The 14,964-nt window shown below is 42.2% G+C and overlaps 1 protein-coding gene across 1 annotated transcript in view; it reads left to right on the top strand.

The window, feature by feature from the left end:
• The first annotated feature begins 13,929 nt into the window (after positions 1-13,929).
• Positions 13,930-14,964, top strand: part of LOC128695272 (protein tincar-like) — a 382,958-nt gene continuing 381,923 nt past the window's right edge. Inside the window, exon 1 of the transcript XR_011393371.1 lies at positions 13,930-14,576. The gene's annotated coding sequence lies outside the window, so the exon portion shown is untranslated. The remainder of the gene's footprint in view (positions 14,577-14,964) is intronic.

Here is a 14,964-nt window from a genome sequence, read left to right as displayed (position 1 = left end):
ACATAATATGATCTATTACAGCCCGTTGAGAGATGATCATGACAACAATTCAAGACCTCGTCTGCAGGGGCGGCTGTGTAGACGATTTGCTGTCTTTTATCAGCTAAGTATTCCCTATATTTAAAATTATAAATTTAGCTGGTAACCCATTTCTCAACAGTAGTAGTAGTGGTGGTAGTGCAGTAGTGGTGGTGATACCTGAGTCCACATTAAGAATGCCAATATTATATAAAGTAACTTGACCAAGGCGTTGGTGGTGGTAGTGGTAGTAGTGGTGGTAGTAGTGGTAGTAGTAGTGGTGGTGGTGGTACTTGAATCCACCTTAAGAATACCAATATAATATAAAGTAACTTGACCAAGGCGCTGGTCAGAAAGTATGGCAACTTCTCAAGTGCTTCAGCTGTCTGGGTGAAACTCAGCAGACAGTCTCACAGCAGACGCTATCAGCTCGCCAGCTGAGAGCGTCTCACTTTAGTCACTAAATCACAAATATGTAATATATCAAACGTAAATATCGACTTTTTTTTTTTTGAGCATTACGTAGTAATTTTTTTCAGATCTTTTCAATTTTTTTATAAATTTACGCCATTAATGAAAGAAAAATAACCAACAATTGGTCCTCTGGTCATTTAACCTCAAAATAATTCAAATTTTTCTGGTCCAGTCAGTGATTACGTCATTTCAAAATTGAAAAGAAATGTCTGTATCGGCCCACGATCTTAAAATTTAGAGAACTCAGTCAAAAGATCTTTTGTTTGGAGACTAGATATTAATAATAACTTACAATAACTCTGCAGATGTACATACGAAATTATCTTTCCGGAGGTATACAGGGCCCTCTGAAAGGGACCCACTGAGAGGGGCCCTCTGAAAGGGACCCACTGAGAGAGTCCCTCTGAGAGAGACGGGTTTGTTTCGTGTCTTGAAAACCTTAAAGAAGTCTTGGTAATTAAGACAACCATGGTTGATCTACCCTCACACAAGAACCATGAGATGCCCACCATAATACCCGCATGTGTGACAATGGCAATAATCATGGTAATTAGCGTGAGGATGACGAGGAGAAGGATGGGGAGTTGTTGTATTGTTGGTGATGGTGAGAGCTGGTGGTGATGGTGGTGGTAATTACTGGGATGATGGTGAGGGGGATAATTACAGTGATGCAGAGAATAGTGAAGATAATTAAATATATATATATATATATATATATATATATATATATATATATATATATATATATATATATATATATATATATATAATGATCTTATATTGTCCCCACAAATTTTTATTCTAATAATATTTATGGAAATAACAGTAATACTGCTATTAATGTTAATGTTATCATTATTATAACTTTTAAATTAAAAATAATAATAATAATAATAATGTTGATAATTATATCAAATATAATAATATCATATATATCTTATCTCTCCTCTATAATTATACCTCAGAGTATACAATTTATACCAAGTGGTGTATTTCTGAGTATATACACTCAGAGTTTACTTTATACCGTGTTTCCTGGGTGAAAGTATTCTTGACTGGTGGTGAGACGGTTGTCGGCAGCCTTAATGACCCTCGTGTAGTCAACAGCCTTTAAACTCCATTAAGCAACCAATTACCCCGGCAAGTCGTCAGTAAACAGCCTAGAAAAGGCCCAATTTTCCCTCAGATATTGTAAACTGATTGAGGTTCCTTGGTATATTGTAGACTGATTGAGGTTCCTTGGTATATTGTAGACTGATTGAGGTTCCTTGGTATATTGTAGACTGATTAAGGTTCCTTGGTATATTGTAGACTGATTGAGGTTCCTTGGTATATTGTAGACTGATTGAGGTTCCTTGGTATATTGTAGACTGATTGAGGATCCACGGTATATTGTAGACTGATTGAGGATCCTTGGTATATTGTAGACTGATTGAGGATCCACGGTATATTGTAGACTGATTGAGGTTAATTGGTATATTGTAGACTGATTGAGGATCCACGGTATATTGTAGACTGATTGAGGTTCCTTGGTATATTGTAGACTGATTGAGGATCCACGGTATATTGTAGACTGATTGAGGTTAATTGGTATATTGTAGACTGATTGAGGCTCCACGGTATATTGTAGACTGATTGAGGTTCCTTGGTATATTGTAGACTGATTAAGGATCCACGGTATATTGTAGACTGATTGAGGTTCCTTGGTATATTGTAGACTGATTGAGGATCCACGGTATATTGTAGACTGATTGAGGTTCCTTGGTATGCTGTAGACTGATTGAGGCTCCACGGTATATTGTAAACTGAGGTTCCTTGGTATACTGTAGACTGATTGAGGCTCCACGGTATATTGTAGACAGATTGAGGTTCCTTGGTATATTATAGACTGATTGAGGTTCCTTGGTATACTGTAGACTGATTGAGGCTCCTCGGTATATTGTAGACTGATTGAGGCTCCACAGTATATTATAGACTGACTGAGGTTCCTTGGTATATTGTAGACTGATTGAGGTTCCTTGGTATACTGTAGACTGATTGAGTCTCCACGGTATATTGTAGACTGATTGAGGTTCCTTGGTATATTGTAGACTGATTGAGGTTCCTTGGTATACTGTAGACTGATTGAGGCTCCACGGTATATTGTAGACTGATTGAGGCTCCACGGTATATTGTAGACTGATTGAGGCTCCACGGTATATTGTAGACTGATTGAGGTTCCTTGGTATACTGTAGATTGATTGAGGCTCCACGGTATATTGTAGACTGATTGAGGTTCCTTGGTATATTGTAAACAGACTGAGGTTTTTTGGTATATTATAGACTGATTGAGGCTCCACGGTATATTGTAGACTGATTGAGGCTCCACGGTATATTGTAGACTGATTGAGGCTCCACGGTATATTGTAGACTGATTGAGGCTCCACGGTATATTGTAGACTGATTGAGGCTCCACGGTATATTGTAGACTGATTGAGGCTCCACGGTATATTGTAGACTGATTGAGGCTCCACGGTATATTGTAGACTGATTGAGGCTCCACGGTATATTATAGACTGATTGAGGCTCCACGGTATATTATAGACTGATTGAGGTTCCTCAGTATATTATAGACTGATTGAGGTTCCTCAGTATATTATAGACTGATTGAGGTTCCTCAGTATATTATAGACTGAGGTTCCTGGGTGGTGTCAGCCACACGAACAGCAAGTTGTCTACTTGTGCAGTGTCAGGGGACGAAAAATAGATAATTACTGGTATTTACGACAAGGCTCCAGACTCTGCCAGATTTAATTACCACAGAATCTGCATATATATGTCTTGTAAAAAGCGATAATTTCGAGTGAATTTCGTGAAGAATTTTATCGCAAAAGTGGCTGGTTAAAATTGATTGTGCGGGGCCAGGAGCTTTACCTCTGCAATCACATATAGATATATATATATATATATATATATATATATATATATATATATATATATATATATATATATATATATATATATATATATATATATATATATATAGTTACTTTAATTTCTCTATATAATAAGTGGAGGAAAATAAACAATGGCTGGATTTAACTTTTTTCACAGAATTTTCGTTTAGAGATTTTTTTTTTTTTTTTTTTTTTTTTTGCTTTAAAGAATATTTTCCATAATGTACAGATAGAATGCAAGAGTTTCCGCTGTTATGAAGAAAGTTTGGTGAATGATATGGAAGAATTCTTATATTGGCTAGGGGAGTCTACCCTCTCTCTCTCTCTCTCTCTCTCTCTCTCTCTCTCTCTCTCTCTCTCTCTCTCTCTCTCTCTCTCTCTCTCTCTCTCTCTCTCTCTCTCTCTCTCTCTCTCTCTCTCTCTCTCTCTCTCTCTCTCTCTAACACGCTTTCTTCGCCTTTCTCTGGGAGATTTTCCTTTAATCCAGCTACTGTATCATGGCTTCATATGTATCGAAACTTTGTAATTCTTATGTTCATTCACTGTCTACAGTCTCTTCTCTACGTCTACTTTTATTGGCTTTATATCTACAGTAGATCTTCTACTCTTTTGCTCAAGGTATATACACTGTGAGATATCTCTCAGTGTATATATCCTGAGAATTTAACCCCCATTTTTGGGATTGAAAGTATTCTTGACTGGCGGTCATAATGACCCTCGTGTAGTCAATAGGTTTTAAATCCCATTAACCATAAAGCACTTTACCATGAGTAGGTGACATCATACACAGCTTCAAGGAAAGGTATAACAGAGCCCAAGAGGCCAGGAACCTTAAATGCTGTACGTTAACAATATCAAGATTTAACTTATTTTCTGAATAAATTTAAACGTTAACAATATCAAGATTTAACTTATTTTCTGAATAAATTTAAACGTTAACAATATCAAGATTTAAATTATTTTCTGAATAAATTTAAAACGATCAATTGGCTTTAGAAAGAATATTTTAAATGGGCGATTTTTTTCCCCTTTAGGATGGAAATTCACAAATATACGTGTGATAGACTTGTTTTTTTTAAGAAGATGAGGAAGAGAAGATGATAAGAAGAAAGAAGTTGAGAATTGATTACCTGATGGGGTTTGAAGCCTATCTATCACTTAAGGATCATTAAGGCTGCAAGTTACCTGTTCAACACAAGTCATGGATACTTTGATACCTTAAATAAACACAGGTCAAGATGAACTGTCAGTGTATATACACTGAGAGGCATATACTTCACTGTATATACACTGAGAGGCACACACTTCACTGTGTATACACTGAGAGGCATACACTTCACTGTGTGTATACACTGAGAGACATACAGAAACGTACATCTCATGACCTATATACACTGAGAGACATACACTTCACTGTGTATACATTCTTTTGTTGAAAATATAGATTAAGGGTAGAGGAAGAGGTAAAAATAAATAGACGGAAAAGAGAGAGAGAGGAAGAGAGAGAGAGAGAGAGAGAGAGAGAGAGAGAGAGAGAGAGAGAGAGAGAGAGAGAGAGAGAGAGAGAGAGAGAGAGAGAGAGAGAAGGAGCAAAAGATAATGATCGCAATAATAAGATTAATGGAAGCAGTAATGTCCAATTAGAATTAATCTCACCTGTATCATGGTTAATAATACCAGTAATTATCTTACGTATAGAATGGTTCATTACACCGGTAAGCCCTACATAGGGAATCAATAAGCTCTGTGTATATACACTGAGAGGCATACACCTCGACATGTATACCCTACTAATGGCACCCTGATGTATGTATACAAGCCAATCCATACTCCTCTGCCCACATATTACCCACAGTAACCTACCAATAGAAAGCCAGACGAACGTACCATCAAGTACCAGACATTCAGTCCAGACAGCTGAATTAGAGAGCTGAACACTGAAGTTGATTATGACAGCAAAGTACTGAGCACTTCACTGAAGTACTTCTGAGGGAGACGCAGCCAGGGGTAGACAGTGTGTGCTGTGGTAAGCACTGCAGTGTACTACATTATCCTGGGAGCTGCCGAAGCGTGGCACCGCCGCTCGTTTGTCTCTCCCAGAGAGAAGAACATCCTCAACACACAGCCTGGGAAGTCAAAAGAGATAGCAGGAATATAAGTCAGAGTACCGTGGTTGCAACAATTCACAAACAGTGTATACGGGGTTCCTTCCTGGCATGCGTGGTTCCCTCCTGGCATGCGTGGTTCCCTCCTGGCACGCGTGGTTCCTTCCTGGCATGCGTGGTTCCCTCCTGGCATGCGTGGTTCCCTATTGGCATGCATGATTCCTTCCCGGCATCCATGGTTCCCTCCTGGCATGCATGGTTCCCTTTTGGCATACGTGGTTCCTTCCTGACAAGCTTGGTTCCCTCCCTCCACTCATTCACTGCGCTACATATGACAAAGAACTCAGAAAGCGGAAGGCAAGAAATAAATGGTCTATTTATATAAATGCAGCACCTCGAATAAAGCCATTCTCTCACCCAAACTACCTTCATTTCTCCCCAACAAGAGTCCCTTTGCCTCCTGCTTCAAAGGCAAACAATCACACAGGCATACGGACGAGTACACACCACAAAGGCTAAACACGGAGGCAGATATCCAGTTCGGGGATTACAAGAGGGAGGACCTGAAGTAGTGTCATCAAAGGTTTTACTTCCAGCGAGTCTATGTAAATCGCTTTCTGCCTTCGTTAGCAGGCCAAGAGGAGCTGCAGGGTAGTTGATGCACTAGAAGTTAGTTGATGCACTAGAAGGTGGTAACGAGACTAACCCCGTTAGATTTACGACATTAGGCCTACGACGTTAGACTTACGATATTAAGCTTACGACGTTATATGACATTAGTCACCTCGTTATACTCACAACGATATGTTTACAACGTTCGACTTGCGACGTTAGTCTTACGATGTTTGACCTTTCTCGACCTGGGAAAAATAGTTGAGGTTCAGGTAAGATAGTTCAGGAACTTGCACAGTTGTTGAGTGTCTTACTAAACAGTTTAATATTTTACAAGATAGTTCAAGGTAATGCAAAGCAGTTCAGAACTTTCTCAAACGGTTCAGGTCTTTATTAAAAATAATCCAGGACCTTCCTAGGAAATTCAGAACCTTCCTAGGTAATTTGAGACCTTCCTAGGTTATTTAGGATCTTCCTGGCTCATTTAAGACCTTCTTAGGTCATTTAGGACCTTCCTGGGTCATTTAGGACCTTCCTGAGTCATTCAGGACCTTCCTAGGTCATTTAGGACCTTCCTGGGTCATTTAGGACCTTCCTGGGTCATTCAGGACCTTCTTAGACAGTCCAAGACCTACCAAGACAGTTGACCAACTTACAAAACCGTTCCGGATCTTAAAAGACAGTTGAGGATCCTGTGGGTCCCTTGAGCACCTTAAAATACGACGTAGAAGGCTTCAACGACTCCTAAAGAAGATACCAAATTTCACACACACAAAAAAAAATTGATAAAGGCTGTATACCTCCAAGGATATGTTTTTATTTCTTTGCTTCATGGGCAGACAGCCTTGCCTAGCGGCTGCCAAGATGGAGAGACGAAGGTAAGCTTGCGTAAATTAATACAAGTTTTCAACCCAAAAAGGAGAACTTTGAAAGTCAGGTTGAAGGGATTTAGTTGTTAACGAGGGTAATGCGAGAAGCTTTAAGTTTGAAGCCTCTCGCTGGACAATATAAAAATCTGCACGTTTTTTTCTCCCCTCACAGGAGAATGTTGGTGTTGAGTTGCATATTTTTGATTGAAATCTCAAGGCATGAACCACGGGAAGCTGGTATATACACGTTATAAACCACGGGGAGCTGGTATATACACGTTATGAGCCACGGTGAGCTGGTATATACACGTTATGAGCCACGGTGAGCTGGTATATACACGTTATGAGCCACGGTGAGCTGGTATATACACGTTATGAGCCACGGGAAGCTGGTATATACACGTTATGAACCACGGGAAGCTGGTATATACACGTTATGAACCACAGGAAGCTGGTATATACACGTTATGAGCCACGGTGAGCTGGTATATACACGTTATGAGCCACGGTGAGCTGGTATATACACGTTATGAGCCACGGTGAGCTGGTATATACACGTTATGAACCACGGGGAGCTGGTATATACACGTTATGAACCACGGGGAGCTGGTATATACACGTTATGAACCACAGGAAGCTGGTATATACACGTTATGAGCCACGGTGAGCTGGTATATACACGTTATGAGCCACGGTGAGCTGGTATATACACGTTATGAACCACGGGGAGCTGGTATATACACGTTATGAGCCACGGTGAGCTGGTATATACACGTTATGAACCACGGGAAGCTGGTATATACACGTTATGAGCCACGGTGATCTGGTATATACACGTTATGAACCACGGGGAGCTGGTACATACACGTTATGAACCACGGTGAGCTGGTATATACACGTTATGAACCACAGGAAGCTGGTATATACACATGAACCACAGGATATTGATATATATACATTATGAACCATGGGATCCTGGTATACACACATTATGAACCACGAGAAGCGGGTATACACGCATTATGAACCACGGGAAGCCGGTATATACACATTTGAACCGTGAGAACCTGGTACACGAACATTACAAACTACGGGGGTCATTGTATACGAATATACGCTCCGTATTTACCGTGATCCCAGTATATACCGAGAGTACATCCGTATTTGGAAAACTAAAACCAAAAACAGATCTGTGTAAGGAGAAGCTTAGTAGATATAACTCACAAAAGTCGTAGAACTGACTGTTAAAGAATCACAAAAGTCGTAGAACTGACTGTTAAAGAATCACAAAAGTCGTAGAACTGACTGTTAAAGAATCACAAAAGTCGTAGAACTGACTGTTAAAGAATCACAAAAGTCGTAGAACTGACTGTTGAAGAATCACAAAAGTCGTAGAACTGACTGTTAAAGAATCACTGAGGAAGTGTTAGACATTCCCTGGGACCCTCCTGAGTAGCCAGAGTTAGAGTCTGCTTCTGGGATACACGAATCACTGAATCATTGATGCGAGTAAGACACATGTGCAACATCTGGGTATCTTTATTGTAGACGTTTCGCCATCCAGTGGCTTTATCAATACAAATTCCAGGACATAACTTGAAGACAGTAGAACTATGTACAGAAGATGAGGTAATCAGTCCCTCAACCTAGGGGTAGGTGCGAACAGCACTATAGTCGTGGAGATTCTGAAGCAGAAGAAAGAATCCTGGCGCTTATATAGTAACGTCAGGTGAAGCAGACGAAGGCAAATTCACTGGTGGGCGGGATTCCCCAGTGGAAGTAGGTCCTTCCCAAAGAGATGGGTTAGTTGTAGTAGTAGTAGTTGTTGTAGTTGTGAAGGTTATGTGCATGTCCTCAGAATTAAGATTCCATGAGGACATGCACATAACCTTCACAACTACGACAACTACTACTACTACAACTAACCCATCTCTTTGGGAAGGACCTACTTCCACTGGGGAATCCCGCCCACCAGTGAATTTGCCCTCGTCTGCTTCACCTGACGTTACTATATAAGCGCCAGGATTCTTTCTTCTGCTTCAGAATCTCCACGACTATGGTGCTGTTCGCACCTACCCCTAGGTTGAGGGACTGATTACCTCATCTTCTGTACATAGTTCTACTGTCTTCAAGTTATGTCCTGGAATTTGTATTGATAAAGCCACTGGATGGCGAAACGTCTACAATAAAGATACCCAGATGTTGCACATGTGTCTTACTCTCATCTTGTCGGTATTATATACCATTCGTACACGAATCATTGATGCAGTGATTTTTCTCGTACTCTAATATCCGGGTACTCTAATATCCAGGTACTCTAATATCCAGGTACTCTAATATCCAGGTACTCTAATATCCAGGTACTCTAATATCCAGGTACTCTAATATCCAGGTACTCTAATATCCAGGTACTCTAATATCCAGGTACTCTAATATCCAAGTACTCTAATATCCAGGTACTCTAATATCCGGGTACTCTAATATCCAGGTACTCTAATATCCAGGTACTCTAATATACAGGTACTCTAATATCCAGGTACTCTAATATCCAGGTACTCTAATATCCAAGTACTCTAATATCCAGGTACTCTAATATCCAGGTACTCTAATATCCAGGTACTCTAATATCCAGGTACTCTAATATCCAGGTACTCTAATATCCAAGTACTCTAATATCCAGGTACTCTAATATCCGGGTACTCTAATATCCAGGTACTCTAATATCCAGGTACTCTAATATACAGGTACTCTAATATCCAGGTACTCTAATATCCAGGTACTCTAATATCCAAGTACTCTAATATCCAGGTACTCTAATATCCAGGTACTCTAATATCCAGGTACTCTAATATCCAGGTACTCTAATATCCAGGTACTCTAATATCCAAGTACTCTAATATCCAGGTACTCTAATATACAGATACTCTAACATCCGGGTACTCTAATATCCAGGTACTCTAATATCCAGGTACTCTAATATCCAGGTACTCTAATATCCAGGTACCCTAATATTCAGGTACTCTAATATCCAGGTACTCTAATATCCAGGTACTCTAATATCCGGGTACTCTAATATCCGGGTACTCTAATATCCAGGTACTCTAATATCCAGGTACTCTAATATCCAGGTACTCTAATATCCAGGTACTCTAATATCCAGGTACTCTAATATCCAGGTACTCTAATATCCAGGTACTCTAATATCCAGGTACTCTAATATCCAGGTACTCTAATATCCAAGTACTCTAATATCCAGGTACTCTAATATCCAGGTACTCTAATATCCAGGTACTCTAATATCCAGGTACTCTAATATCCAGGTACTCTAATATCCAAGTACTCTAATATCCAGGTACTCTAATATCCAGGTACTCTAATATCCAGGTACTCTAATATCCAGGTACTCTAATATCCAAGTACTCTAATATCCAGGTACTCTAATATCCAGGTACTCTAATATCCAGGTACTCTAATATCCAGGTACTCTAATATCCAGGTACTCTAATATCCAAGTACTCTAATATCCAGGTACTCTAATATCCAGGTACTCTAATATCCAGGTACTCTAATATCCAGGTACTCTAATATCCAGGTACTCTAATATCCAAGTACTCTAATATCCAGGTACTCTAATATCCAGGTACTCTAATATCCAGGTACTCTAATATCCAGGTACTCTAATATCCAGGTACTCTAATATCCAAGTACTCTAATATCCAGGTACTCTAATATCCAAGTACTCTAATATCCAGGTACTCTAATATCCAGGTACTCTAATATCCAGGTACTCTAATATCCAGGTACTCTAATATCCAGGTACTCTAATATCCAAGTACTCTAATATCCAGGTACTCTAATATCCAAGTACTCTAATATCCAGGTACTCTAATATCCAGGTACTCTAATATCCAGGTACTCTAATATCCAGGTACTCTAATATCCAGGTACTCTAATATCCAGGTACTCTAATATCCAGGTACTCTAATATCCAGGTACTCTAATATCCAAGTACTCTAATATCCAGGTACTCTAATATCCAGGTACTCTAATATCCAGGTACTCTAATATCCAAGTACTCTAATATCCAGGTACTCTAATATCCAAGTACTCTAATATCCAGGTACTCTAATATCCAGGTACTCTAATATCTTAAAACGTATGGATCTTAGAGTACGTGGTCTCTTCCTACTCCTTTTCCTACTTCTCCTCCTCCTCCTCCTCTTCCTACTACTACTACTACTACTACGACTAGTACTAGTAGTAGTACTACTAGTACTAGTACTACTACTATTCCTACTCCTCTTACGTCTGCTTAAGACTGAGGAACTACGTAAAATATATGTGCAGGATCAGACTTGGAAATGTGTTGAGGTAAGATAATGGTTCTTAATGTATAAAATAAATGTAGGAACTCTGGTCGCAGTTCCAGAAAAACCCAGGGAGTAAAAGAGAGAGAGAGAGAGAGAGAGAGAGAGAGAGAGAGAGAGAGAGAGAGAGAGAGACCTTCCTCCTGGAAGACAGCGTCAACACTTTATTTCCAGAATTAATAAATTCTCAAGATAAAAAAAATAAAGTTTCAATTAAAACGGAAGAAAGGCAATTGTGTTTCTTCTTTTCTGACGTGAAAGTTGTGGCTGACACTGTGCTGACACTGTGCTGACACTGTGCTGACACCTCCCTGACACTGTGCTGACACCTCCCTGACACTGTGCTGACACTGTGTTGACACCTCCCTGACACTGTGCTGACACTGTGCTGACACTGTGCTGACACCTCCCTGACACTGTGCTGACACCACCTCCCTGACACTGTGCTGACACCTCCCTGACACTGTGCTGACACCTCCCTGACACTGTGTTGACACTGTGCTGACACTGTACTGACACTGTGCTGACACCTCCCTGACACTGTGTTGACACTGTGCTGACACCTCCCTGACACTGTGTTGACACTGTGCTGACACCTCCCTGACACTGTGCTGACACCTCCCTGACACTGTGCTGACACTGTGCTGACACCTCCCTGACACTGTGCTGACACCTCCCTGACACTGTGCTGACACTGTGCTGACACCTCCCTGACACTGTGCTGACACTGTGTTGACACTGTGCTGACACCACCCTGACACCACCCTGACACCACCCTGACACCACCCTGACACCTCCCTGACACTGTGCTGACTCCTCCCTGACACTGTGTTGATACCACCTCCCTGACACTGTGCTGACACTGTGCTGACACTGTGCTGACACCACCTCCCTGACACTGTGCTGACACCACCTCCCTGACACTGTGCTAACACCACCTCCCTGACACTGTGCTGACACTGTGTTCATACCATCTCCCTGACACTGTGCTGAAACCACCTCCCTGACACTGTGCTGACACTGGGTTCATACCACCTCCCTGACACTGTGCTGACACTGGGTTCATACCACCTCCCTGACACCGTGCTGAACCACCTCCCTGACACTGTGGTGACACCATCTCCCTGACACCGTGCTGAACCACCTCCCTGACACTGTGCAGACACCACCTCCCTGACACTGTGCTGACACCACCTCCCTGACACTGTGCTGACACCACCTCCCTGACACTGTGCTGACACCACCTCCCTGACACTGTGCTGACACTGTGTTGAGACCACCTCCCTGACACTGTGCTGAAACCACCTCCCTGACACTGCTGAAACCACCTCCCTGACACTGTGCTGACACTGTGTTGATACCACCTTCCTGACACCGTGCTGAACCACCTCCCTGACACTGTGCTGACACCACCTCCCTGACACCGTGCTGAACCACCTCCCTGACACTGTGCAGACACCACCTCCCTGACACTGTGCTGATACTGTGCTGAAACCACCTACCTGACACTGTGCTGACACTGTGTTGAGACCACCTCCCTGACACTGTACTGACACCACCTCCCTGACACCGTGCTAACACCACTTCCCTGACACCGTGCTGACACCACCTCCCTGACACTGTGCTGACACCACCTCCCTGACACCGTGCTGACACCACTTCCCTGACACCGTGCTGACACCACCTCCCTGACACTGTGCTGATACCGCCTCCCTGACACTGTGCTGACACCGTGCTGACACCACTTCCCTGACACCGTGCTGACACCACCTCCCTGACACCGTGCTGACACCACTTCCCTGACACCGTGCTGACACCACCTCCCTGACACTGTGCTGACACCACCTCCCTGACACTGTGCTGACACCGTGCTGACACCACTTCCCTGACACCGTGCTGACACCACCTCCCTGACACCGTGCTGACACCACCTCCCTGACACCGTGCTGAACCACCTCCCTGACACTGTGCAGACACCACCTCCCTGACACTGTGCAGACACCACCTCCCTGACTATGTGCTGACACCACCTCCCTGACACTGTGCTGACACCACCTCCCTGACACTGTGCTGACACCACCTCCCTGACACTGTGCAGACACCACCTCCCTGACACCGTGCTGACACCCACTCCACTCTAACCATCCTGACATAAGATACCAATTATTTTTTCACAACATCAGCACCACGTCAGAAAACACGGACCAGCCTCAGTCTCCTCTACATATCAGACAACCTAACCCCAAAGGCTCCTTTTAATGACCCGCCTCTCCTCCCTGCCTGCCTAATATATATATATATATATATATATATATATATATATATATATATATATATATATATATATATATATATATATATATATATATATATATATATATATATATATATATAATTGTACATATGAAATCTTAATGGTAGTCACAAACTACCAAACTACTTGTGTGGAAGCGAGTGTGTGATTCCAACTGAGTGGTGGTGGAGGGTTGTGTAGCTGGCAAGAGGTAGTGTTGGTGACACGGGTGTGGAGAGTTGTGTAGCTGGCAAGAGGGCAGTGTTGGTGACACTGGTGTGGAGAGTTGTGTAGCTGGCAAGAGGGCAGTGTTGGTGACACGGGTGTGGAGAGTTGTGTAGCTGGCAAGAGGGCAGTGTTGGTGACACGGGTGTGGAGAGTTGTGTAGATGGCAAGAGGGCAGTGTTGGTGACACGGGTGTGGAGAGTTGTGTAGCTGGCAAGAGGGCAGTGTTGGTGACACGGGTGTGGAGAGTTGTGTAGATGGCAAGAGGGCAGTGTTGGTGACACGGGTGTGGAGAGTTGTGTAGCTGGCAAGAGGGCAGTGTTGGTGACACTGGTGTGGAGAGTTGTGTAGCTGGCAAGAGGGCAGTGTTGGTGACACGGGTGTGGAGAGTTGTGTAGATGGCAAGAGGGCAGTGTTGGTGACACGGGTGTGGAGAGTTGTGTAGATGGCAAGAGGGCAGTGTTGGTGACACGGGTGTGGAGGTTGACTCTTGGTCTCGGCTGGGTGTAATGCCTGGGTAGCCGTCTTGAGAGGCAGTGTCGGCTCTCTCAATGAACTCGAAATCGGCCGAATCCTCCAGTGAAATCAACCAAGGTGTAATAGAACCCGTATCGTCAGTAACTGATGTTTATACCAGACGTAATGTCCGTCTCCCAGAGTATTAATTCTCACTACAGGTACGTTAATTTGTATTGGCCAATATAAATTGTCTACCGACGCCAAATAATTTACTGAGTTATACGGGAATCTCCTTTATACTATTTAATGTAACTATTTTCATTTATGTGAATTAACCCAAGCAAATTAATAGGTCAAGTAATTGGTATTACCGAATATAAAGTCCACACATGTCAGTGTTACTGGTATATATGTTGTAATAAACAGAAGGTCCAGACGTACGAAACGTGATGATCAGAGGTGGGCACGAAGGAGGGATACTAATATCTACATGATTCACGAAATCGTATTGACACGATGGTAAATAAACCATACCACGGGTGGGTTTGGTTATTATTGTGACCTGGTGACCTTAAACTCCCACTTGACTCTGAGGTACGTAATTTT

The sequence above is a fragment of the Cherax quadricarinatus genome, chromosome 50 (assembly GCF_038502225.1).
Source record: "Cherax quadricarinatus isolate ZL_2023a chromosome 50, ASM3850222v1, whole genome shotgun sequence".
NCBI lineage: Eukaryota > Metazoa > Arthropoda > Malacostraca > Decapoda > Parastacidae > Cherax > Cherax quadricarinatus.
Note: the sequence above shows the minus strand (reverse complement) of the source record. Positions and strands in the feature narration are given on the sequence as shown.